The following is a 12,210-nucleotide window of genomic DNA, read 5'->3' on the forward strand; positions in this document are numbered from 1 at the left end:
AAAGGTAATCCAATTTTTCTTATAGTAAACCTGAGTTTGGTGAGTACCAAACTTGGTGGGTGTCAAAATAGCTAGCCATGATGGCCGGGCTATCTACTCAGAATAGTGCAAAATGTGCTTTCACCGAAAAGCTATTTTAAAATCGGACACCGCGATTGCATAAAGGAGTTCTGTATCTATAATTCTTAAAATAATTGTTATGTTTTTTGTGAACGTTTATCGTGAGTAATTTAGTAAATTCACCGGAAGTGTTCGGTGGGAATGCTAGTTCTGAACGTCACATGCTAATGTAAAAAAGCTGTTTTTTGATATAAATATGAACTTGATTGAACAAAACATGCATGTATTGTATAACATAATGTCCTAGGAGTGTCATCTGATGAGGATCATCAAAGGTTAGTGCTGCATTTAGCTGTGGTTTTGTTTTTTGTGACATTATATGCTAGCTTGAAAAATGGGTGTCTGATTATTTCTGGCTGGGTACTCTGCTGACATAATCTAATGTTCTGCTTTCGCTGTAAAGCCTTTTTGAAATCGGACAGTGTGGTTAGATAAAGGAGAGTCTTGTCTTTAAAATGGTGTAAAATAGTCATATGTTTGAAAAATGGAAGTTTTCGGATTTTCGAGGAATTTGTATTTCGCGCCACGCCCATCATTGGATATTGGAGCAGGTGTTCCGCTAGCGGAACGTCTAGATGTAAGAGGTTAAAAGGGCTTGACTCATCCCTTAGGAGGTAGGTGTGTGTGTGTTAGGCAGCAATATTTCATAGTATATTTTTTTCACTTTCACTTTCACTTACTTAGCTAGAATCGAATGCAGTTAGCTAGTTTAGCCTGCTCAAACTGTATCACCGCTGTATCACCGCCTGGTATGGCAACTGCACTGCCCTCAAACCCAGAGGGTAGTGCGGTCTGCACAACGCATCACCGGGGGCAAACTACCTGCCCTCCAGGACACCTACAACATCCGATGTCACAGGAAGGCCAAAAAGATCATCAAGGACAACAACCACCCAACCCACCCCGCTATTATCCAGAAGGCGAGGTCAGTACAGGTGCATCAAAGCTGGGACCGAGAGACTGAAAAACAGCTTCTATCTCAAGGCCATCAGACTGTTAAACAGCCATCACTAACATAGAGAGGCTGCTGCCAACATACAGACTCAAATCTCTGGCCACTTTAATAAATGGATTTAATAAAGGTATCACTAGTCACTTTAAATAACGCCACATTAATAATGTTTACATATCCTACATTACTCATCTCATATGTATATACTGTATTCTATAACATCTACTGCATCTTGCCTATGCCGCACGGCCATCGCTCATCCATATATTTATATGTACATATTCTTATTCATCCCTTTACATTTGTGTGTATAAGGTAGTTGTTGTGAATTTGTTAGATTACTTGTTAGATATTACTGCATTGTCGGAACTAGAAGCACAAGCATTTCGCTACACTCGCATTAACATCTACTAACCATGTGTATGTGACCAATACAATTTGATTTGATTTGATTTGAAACGCCCGGCTCAAACAGAGAGTGTTGATAGCTATGGCTATCCAACACTGGAACTCTTCCAAGTCAAGGTAAGCTTTTGGTTATATTAATTCATTGCTACCGGGCCATCCGGTGTAACTGCTAAACTGCTTTCTGCTGACTGTACACTGTACTGAATGATTGTAGCAGGTTTACTAAAGTGTTAGTTGTAGTAGCTATGTTGACTATGACGTGACAACGATGTAGGCTGTGTGCAGTTAGCGGTCATGATATGAAGGTTTGGCTTGGTCACAGACAGCTGATGTGTTGTGCACCGAAGTCCACAAGCTAAAGGAAAATGTGAGAAGAGGAGAGAGCGTAGATAGTTGTGAGAAGGAATTATATATACATTGAGCAGTTTGATGTGGCTGCTATGAAAGTGAACTGTGTTTACGTGTGATCAGGGGTGTATTCATTGCGCTGATTCTGTTGAAAAACATTATTTAAGCGGAAGCAAACGGAACGAAATAGGGATAACATCTGAATTTGTTCAATAGAAACTCTCGTTTGCAACTGTTGGACTAATGATTACACTCTAAATCAGCTAGATACAGGCAAGAGTGTGCAAGGCGGTATTGAATGTGCCACAGTCTGTCACCTTGATTACTCAACATTCTCTCAACCTGTGCACCTACGCTGTAAACTTTCATTCATAGGCTACACTCTTAGAAAAAAAGGTGCGATCTAGAACCATTTTTGGTTCAAGGTATAACCATTTTGGGTTCCATGTAGAACCCTTTCCACAGACGGTTCTACATTGAACCCAAAATAGTTTTACCTGGAACCAAAAAGGGTTCTACCTAGAACCAAGAAGGGTTCTCCTATGTGGACAGCCAACAAACCCTTTTGGAACCCTTTTTTTTCTAAGAGCGTAAGTTGTAGCAACCTCATGATGGGTACAGGGAAAATGTTAGCATCATGAAGTAGACTAAACCTTTCGATGTTACATTGAACTGGGTGAATGGAATATGAATGACAGTCAACCAATATGCTGTAATAGAAATAAGGCCATGTCCATAAAAAAAGAATCATCCTCCCTCATCTTAAACGTCACCGACCGCCACCGCAGTCCTCCTATAGGTCCTCCTACCAGCCTCCTCTGGTGTGTTTGTATATGTGTGCCTGTGCGCATGCGTGTTTGTATGAGAGAGAGAGACATTAGACGGTCACCTATGGCAGCAGATTGACCAAGGCTGCATTTTCTGAGCTAAACTGACTGAGACGCTCCTCCAACAACAACACAGAAAACCTCACATAATTCTGCCCAAAAACAAAAACAATTTCTCTCAACCAGCGGCATATGGGCTTTTTAGTGAGCGCCGATGCCGCCCTGTGATAAGCAGTGCTCACTTTGTCAAAGGCAGGGGTTCAAAATATTTATCTTGTCCATTCCCAGCACGCCTCTCCAGGGTGCTGTTGGAGAGATGCATTGCTGCAGCGCTCCACCATCAAAAAAATTACCTAACATAAATCATGTAACAGATATTGCTTGTGGTTGAAAGAGCATACAGTATGGCCTGGCTGGAGATAAAAACGCACGACAATATATTAATGAGACACTTTTTACATCATGCCGGTTTCTCCGATCAAATAGCCTAACCTAAATGGCGCCAAATCAAATAAAAAAATGCGCTGATACGTTAACAAACAACATATCCTAAATACAGGACAGGTCAAAGTAAAATGGACGATATAGAATGGACAGTCAGGCTAGTCCCAACTGCTGTGCAGGAGTTTCATCCCGTGGGCTAAATTGTCAAGATCAGTGGTTTCAAGTTTGGATATGTCATTTTTTTACGAGCTGATCATAGCGAAAAATAAAATACTTTTTGTATTTCAAGCTGTGTAAACACATCGGCTCAGGATAACTCCCCCTGATAAAGTTGGGTAGCTGATATTCAGAGCTTAAATAGCCAAATTGATTAGTCACAGGAAGCAGGACTAATAAAGCCAATGCAACAGCCTGTTTTACAAACAGTGGGCCTACCACATGGACGGGCATTGATGAAATTCCTTTGTGGGTCGACATGGTAGGCTACACCCCAGTAAGCGCGAACAAACACCGACATCTTTTAAACATTTTTTTTTGGTCCTGTCTGGATTGGAGGTATTTTTTTGGTGCAGTCCGGACCGGCCTTGATTTCCATGTCCACAGACTTTGGTTTTCTGAACCAATCATAAACGTCTATGTTTGGTTCAGATTGTGTCCGGTCTGGACCAGCCTTGATTTGGCCCAAACATAGACGTCTTTACATCTTTTAAACTTTCATTCAGAACAGAAAATGAACCTGATTTCAACGTCCGGAAAAGACATCTTTTAGATGTCTTTTCAATGCCATTTTGTCTCACCTTGTCTCACCTAATAAACAGTGTATGACAGCATATGTGTACACAGGCTACGTGTTCTGCGTACAGTATGTGTATAGCAGTGTATCAATGTATTAGCATAGTGAACGAGAGGAGAGAGACACATTGACCTGGTTGAGACAGCTGAGACTAACGAACCCAACCTCAACCTCAACACCCACACAGCACTCAGCAGACAGGAGGAAGGAGGAGTTAGTAGGGATAGGCGTCCCGTCAACGGGACAGTTGTAAATCATGCAGCGCCGTGTGTCAACATCGCAGATTTTAGAGAAACAACAAATGTCGGTACATATAAGTGTCTTATATCGTCTGGAAGCTTAAATTCTTGTTAATATAAGTGCACTGTCCAATTTACAGTAGCTTTTACTGCAAAAAAATGCCATGCTATTGTTTGAGGAGAGCTCCTAACAACAAAACACTTTTTTCACTGCGATAGGTTTGATAAATTCACCTCTGAAGGTGAAATGTGTACTAACATTCTGAAACCTTGCTCTGATTTATCATCCAAAGGGTCCCAGAGATAACATGAAGTGTCGTTTTGTTAGATAAAATCCTTTTTCATATCCTAAAACGGTCCATATAGCATGCACAATCTATTTTGTATTTCCACTCGTTCAATTTGCAAAGAAAGGAATGTGTGGAAATCTAACCCTAAATGTTGTTTCAACCAGTCAAATCACATTTGTATTTATTCCTCAGAGATCCTAGAATGTAACCAGACTTCACTATATCATTAGGAGTGTAGTATATCCTATAGGACACCAAATTTGGTCAGAGAGCGACGCCTTCATGGCGCTTCAATGACACGGGCGGTCTTCACTTGATTGACTGAAACTTTGTCAAATAAGCACCAATCGGGGTCAAACAAAGCTAGCTAGATAGCCAATGAGCTGGGCTTTATGGGACTATACGGGAGAAACCCCGCATCTGTCGCAAAATGTTGCTGCTAACCTCGTGCTACAGCAAGCCTTTTCCTTTTGGACAAAAATGACAAGAATATGGAGAGTTATGAAGTTATGAAAACTGGTTGTTTTGCAAATGTTGAACTTACAAAATGGCTACTAATACTGGAAAAGCTAAATCAAAGTCCAAGTATACAGATTTGACGTTATTCTTGCAGAAAAATGTTATCTAAACGTCTGAAACGTTGCACATACACTGCTGCCATCTTGTGGACACCATTGGAATTACAACCAGAGTGATGCCCTAGATTTGGGACCTTTCTGTTGCATTTCAAAGATGGTGGTAGAAAAAAATTCAAACGGTTGTTTTTCCTTTGTATTTTCATTTCCACAAACTTCAAAGTGTTTCCTTTCAAATGGTACCAAGAATATGCATATCCTTGCTTCAGGTCCTGAGCTACAGGCAGTTAGATTTGGGTATGTCATTTTAGGCAAAAATTTAAAACAAACGGGGCTATCCCTAAGACGCAACTTCATGGAGAATCATCTAAATATTCCCTGTCTGTCTGTGTCTACAAGTGAACAGTAAGCATCTGTGAATATTGTGCACAAGTATACAGATGTTCTTCCATGCTCATGTTGTTGTTATCCTTCCTGCTATATTTTGTGGTTGATATGTGGTTGACTGTTTTGAGCCAGCCAGACCAAAATCTTTGCCAAACCCGGCCTGTCTTCTGGAAGACTTGTCCTCTCCTCTCCCTGCGGGCCAAGGCCATGGTCAAGCTAAAGTTAGCCCAGCAGTTGAGACAGAATTCCCCACATTCTCTCCCCACCACAGACTCACCCAGCTGGGGGCCAAGACAACCAGCCACCACTACCACTGCTGGGAGGGGCTCCACACTACAGCAAAATATACACATAGGAAAACACACAGATATTCAGAAATAGCCACAAACAGATGTGCACTAATCCACTCCACACATGAACATGCACACCTGCACACACACACACACACACACACACACACACACACACACACACACACACACACACACACACACACACACACACACACTAACACTAGAGGTCTGGCGGTATCCAGATTTTCATACCGTCATACCGTGTCTGTACCAAACTGGGGTATTAGGGGGGACGCACAAAACAATTTAGACAGAAGGGATCTTGAACCAGGAGGGGATTGAATATCTCTGCTGTAACCAAAATCTTGACATCTAGCCAATTAGCCAGCAAGTTAGCAAACCAAATGCATAGCTGGAGCTCTGAGCTGGATACCATTTATTTGACACGTCTTAGATGTGTGTGTGTGTGTGTGTGTGTGTGTCTCCCCAAAAAACAATTGTATTGACAATCATACCATCAGTATTTCAAAATACCCCGGGATCACCCAAGCCTAACACACACACACACACACACACACACACACACACACACACACACACACACACACACACACACACACACACACACACACACACACACACACACACACACACACACACACACACCTCCTTTCGATCTCCCCATTAGCAATCCTAAAGGTAAGACACTGGAGATGCTACAACGATGACTCCGAGGCCCATCTAGGAGGTGTTTATTGGATGTCCTGGCTATAGCTGCTCCCCTCTGGCCTCCTCCGAAAACACCATCTGTCTGGGGTAACATAAGACAAAGTCCTTACCGTGACACAACAGCCCCTGTGACAACTATATCACCATGAATCATGTTCTTCTGTCTCTAACTAGACAGGCTGGCTGCTCCAACTGCTAGCCTTAACCTCAGCAGTGGGACACACATGAGCAATGGAAGAAGACTTTGTCAGGATTTGCCACTTTGGATTTGAAATGATGCAATGACTATGATGTTAAAGTGCAGACTGTCAGCTTTAATTTGAGGGTATTTTCATCCATACTGGGTAAACCGTGTAGAAATTACAGCCCTTTTTGTCCATTTTCCCACCATTTTAGGAGACCAAAAGTATTGGGACAAATTCACTTATACGTGTATTAAAGTAGTCAAAAGTTTAGTATTTGGTCCCATATTCCTAGTACACAATGACTACATCAAGCTTGTGACTCTACAAACTTGTTGGATGCATTTGCAGTTCGTTTTGGTTGTGTTTCAGATTACTTTGTACCCAATAGAAATTAATGGTAAATAATGTTTTATGTCATTTTGGAGTCACTTTTATTGTAAAGAAGAATAGAATATGCTTCTAAACACTAATTAATTAATGTGGATGCTACCATGATTACAGATCATCCTGAATGAACCTTGAATAATGACAAGTGAGAAAGTTACAGACGCACAAATATCAAATCCCCCCCCCAAAATGCTAACCTCCTCTGTTATTGTAATGGTGAGAGGTTAGCATGTCTTGGGGTATGATATTTGTGTGTCGGTAACTTTCTCAATCATCATTATTCATTTTATATACTGATATATATATATATATATATATATCATTTCAAATACAAAGTGCTTCAGAACAGAGCCGAAACAACAACAAAAGTCCCAATACTTTTGGATGTCACTGTAGGTTGGTGCAGTGTGTTCTGTCCCACACATTATGTGACACAGCTAGAGGATCGCTACGTGCGACACAGCTAGAGGATCGCTACGTGCGACACAGCTAGAGGATCGCTACGTGTGACACAGCTAGAGGATCGCTACGTGCGACACAGCTAGAGGATCGCTACGTGCGACACAGCTAGAGGATCGCTAAGTGTGACACAGCTAGAGGATCGCTACGTGTGACACAGCTAGAGGATCGCTACGTGCGACACAGCTAGAGGATCGCTACGTGTGACACAGCTAGAGGATCGCTACGTGTGACACAGCTAGAGGATCGCTACGTGCGACACAGCTAGAGGATCGCTACGTGTGACACAGCTAGAGGATCGCTACGTGCGACACAGCTAGAGGATCGCTACGTGCGACACAGCTAGAGGATCGCTACGTGTGACACAGCTAGAGGATCGCTACGTGCGACACAGCTAGAGGATCGCTACGTGTGACACAGCTAGAGGATCGCTACGTGTGACACAGCTAGAGGATCGCTACGTGCGACACAGCTAGAGGATCGCTACGTGTGTTGAGAACATAACAGAAGGGGTCTGGCTCCGGTGGCGTGACTGTGGAAGAGCAGAGAAAGAGAGAAGGAAGGATTGCCTAAGGACAGAACAGAGGAAGGAGCTGGGGTTGGGTACAGATGCATCGCTATTTTCTGACAACGCCTCTTCACACACACACACACACACACACACACACACACACACACACACACACACACACACACACACACACACACTGTTATTCTGTGTTATCCTAATGAAACAAACCTCACCGTGAGACGGCAACGGTCGCCAGGGACACCGCGGGCCACCTCATCTAGTCCAGTCCAGCTGGTAACGTCCAGCGGGACAGAGGAGAGGAGAGAGGAGAAGAGCAGACATCCCCTCACACAGCCGGTTATAGTGGATATAGACCATGTCTAATGGAGGAATCCAGAGGGCTTTGGTTACACACTATATAGACCCAGAGAATTCAGAGTGGCCTGAACACACAGTCAACACAGTTGGGATAGAGATGGAGAGATAATGATCCAGCCATCAACCATCTGATAGACCCTCTTCTCTCAAAGTACCACGTAATACAGCCATTGGTCCCAGCACATTACATCACAGAGGCCTTATTAGTCAGTCTCTTAGTGTTTCCAGGCAGGTGCACTTCAGAGTCCAGTCCCTCCACACGTCTCAGTCTGGGTGCTAATGGTCGTGGTGGTGCTGATGGTGGAGACCAGGGGGAGCTAGCTGGAGGAGAGGGATGGAGCTCCAGACCTCATAGGTCATCGGCCAGACGTGTCCCCTTCCAGAGAGCTCTCATCACGGCTGCATCATAAACACCATGCATCAAAGGCACCAGCGCTTTGACCAACTGGCCGAGACATGCAGTACTACTACTAGGGGTCAGAGAGCAGTGGAAAGATCACCTCTCTCTCCCTCTCTCTTTCTCTCCCCCCCTTCTATCGTTCTCACTTCCCCTATCTCTCTCCCCTATCCCTCCTGCCTCTGCCTTTCTCTCCACAGGTCCCCAGTCCAAACCATATCTTCTTTCATCTGATTATGCTCTACAGAAATGGATGTCTACACTGTCTAGACTACAGACATCCATTGTCTGGAGGTGGTCAATAGACCCATGGTGACACTTGGAGTAATCCCCTTCAGTGTATAGATAGTATTGGCCAGCCAAGCAGACGGTGAGGTGAGGTGAGGATTGGGACCAACCCTGAATCTAACCTGAAACTGGTGGGAATTCAACTGTTTCAACGATTCTCTGATGTCATAGTATGCCGTCAGGAAACAAGACACAGAACCGTCTGGTAACATTATGAGATCTAAATATGTACAGGAACAGAACGCAGATAGAAACGGACAATTATAACGGAATTATAACAGTTGTAAGAAGTCTCTCTCTCTCTCTCTCTCTCTCTCTCTCTCAGCTTCACGTTGAAAACAAATTACTATCCAGTCTTCTGATTTTCTTTAGGAATGTTTATTTAAAAAAAGAAAAAACAGCATTTTTCAGGCCAGTTAGTTCATACTAGCAACACGCACAACCACCAAACCAGACAGGTAAATTCAGGGCATCTAAGACAACCCAAGCCAAAGACAAATCGCCTTAAATCTACAGTTTTATATATAGCTGAATGGAACTCTTTACCAATCCATATTTCTCAGGCAAAAAGTAAATCCACCTTCAAGAAAAAAAGAAAAGAACATCTAATGTGATAGACCATGTGACTGGACAGGAAATAGAAAGAACATCTAATGTGATAGACCATATGACTGGACAGGAAACAGAAAGAACATCTAATGCGATAGACCATGTGACTGGACAGGAAATAGAAAGAACATCTAATGTGATAGACCATATGACTGGACAGGAAACAGAAAGAACATCTAATGTGATAGACCATATGACTGGACAGGAAACAGAAAGAACATCTAATGTGATAGACCATATGACTGGACAGGAAATAGAAAGAACATCTAATGCGATAGACCATATGACTGGACAGGAAACAGAAAGAACATCTAATGTGATAGACCATATGACTGGACAGGAAACAGAAAGAACATCTAATGTGATAGACCATATGACTGGACAGGAAATAGAAAGAACATCTAATGTGATAGACCATATGACTGGACAGGAAACAGAAAGAACATCTAATGCGATAGACCATGTGACTGGACAGGAAACAGAAAGAACATCTAATGTGATAGACCATATGACTGGACAGGAAATAGAAAGAACATCTAATGCGATAGACCATATGACTGGACAGGAAACAGAAAGAACATCTAATGTGATAGACCATATGACTGGACAGGAAATAGAAAGAACATCTAATGTGATAGACCATATGACTGGACAGGAAACAGAAAGAACATCTAATGCGATAGACCATGTGACTGGACAGGAAACAGAAAGAACATCTAATGTGATAGACCATATGACTGGACAGGAAACAGAAAGAACATCTAATGCGATAGACCATATGACTGGACAGGAAACAGAAAGAACATCTAATGTGATAGACCATGTGACTGGACAGGAAACAGAAAGAACATCTAATGTGATAGACCATATGACTGGACAGGAAACAGAAAGAACATCTAATGTGATAGACCATATGATTGGACAGGAAACAGAAAGAACATCTAATGTGATAGACCATGTGACTGGACAGGAAACAGAAAGAACATCTAATGTGATAGACCATATGACTGGACAGGAAACAGAAAGAACATCTAATGTGATAGACCATGTGACTGGACAGGAAACAGAAAGAACATCTAATGTGATAGACCATATGACTGGACAGGAAACAGAAAGAACATCTAATGTGATAGACCATATGACTGGACAGGAAACAGAAAGAACATCTAATGTGATAGACCATATGACTGGACAGGAAACAGAAAGAACATCTAATGTGATAGACCATATGACTGGACAGGAAATAGAAAGAACATCTAATGTGATAGACCATATGACTGGACAGGAAATAGAAAGAACATCTAATGTGATAGACCATATGACTGGACAGGAAACAGAAAGAACATCTAATGTGATAGACCATATGACTGGACAGGAAACAGAAAGAACATCTAATGCGATAGACCATATGACTGGACAGGAAATAGAAAGAACATCTAATGTGATAGACCATATGACTGGACAGGAAATAGAAAGAACATCTAATGCGATAGACCATATGACTGGACAGGAAACAGAAAGAACATCTAATGTGATAGACCATATGACTGGACAGGAAATAGAAAGAACATCTAATGCGATAGACCATATGACTGGACAGGAAACAGAAAGAACATCTAATGTGATAGACCATATGACTGGACAGGAAACAGAAAGAACATCTAATGTGATAGACCATATGACTGGACAGGAAATAGAAAGAACATCTAATGTGATAGACCATATGACTGGACAGGAAACAGAAAGAACATCTAATGCGATAGACCATATGACTGGACAGGAAACAGAAAGAACATCTAATGTGATAGACCATATGACTGGACAGGAAATAGAAAGAACATCTAATGTGATAGACCATATGACTGGACAGGAAACAGAAAGAACATCTAATGTGATAGACCATATGACTGGACAGGAAACAGAAAGAACATCTAATGTGATAGACCATATGACTGGACAGGAAATAGAAAGAACATCTAATGCGATAGACCATATGACTGGACAGGAAACAGAAAGAACATCTAATGTGATAGACCATATGACTGGACAGGAAATAGAAAGAACATCTAATGTGATAGACCATATGACTGGACAGGAAACAGAAAGAACATCTAATGCGATAGACCATATGACTGGACAGGAAATAGAAAGAACATCTAATGCGATAGACCATATGACTGGACAGGAAACAGAAAGAACATCTAATGTGATAGACCATATGACTGGACAGGAAATAGAAAGAACATCTAATGCGATAGACCATATGACTGGACAGGAAATAGAAAGAACATCTAATGCGATAGACCATATGACTGGACAGGAAATAGAAAGAACATCTAATGCGATAGACCATGTGACTGGACAGGAAACAGAAAGAACATCTAATGTGATAGACCATATGACTGGACAGGAAATAGAAAGTATCAACTGAATGTTAAATGTGTTTCCTGTCAGGTATTTTAATTGTCTGTATTGTCTACTTGTTGAATGTTTGTAAAGTCTTGATTTGTGATTGTTTAAATGTCTTATTAATTGGTGTTGGACCCCAGGAAGATTAGTTAGCGTTACGGCGTTAGCTAATGGAGATCCTA

The 12,210-nt window shown here is 41.9% G+C and overlaps 1 protein-coding gene across 1 annotated transcript in view; it reads right to left on the reverse strand.

The window, feature by feature from the left end:
- Positions 1 to 8,261, reverse strand: part of LOC115186299 (zinc finger protein 385B) — a gene marked incomplete at its 3' end in the record, with an annotated part of 81,223 nt that extends 72,962 nt beyond the window's left edge. Inside the window, exon 1 of the mRNA XM_029745968.1 lies at positions 8,181 to 8,261. The remainder of the gene's footprint in view (positions 1 to 8,180) is intronic.
- Between the last annotated feature and the right edge of the window lie 3,949 nt (positions 8,262 to 12,210).

This window comes from Salmo trutta, unplaced genomic scaffold (assembly GCF_901001165.1).
Source record: "Salmo trutta unplaced genomic scaffold, fSalTru1.1, whole genome shotgun sequence".
Lineage (NCBI taxonomy): Eukaryota > Metazoa > Chordata > Actinopteri > Salmoniformes > Salmonidae > Salmo > Salmo trutta.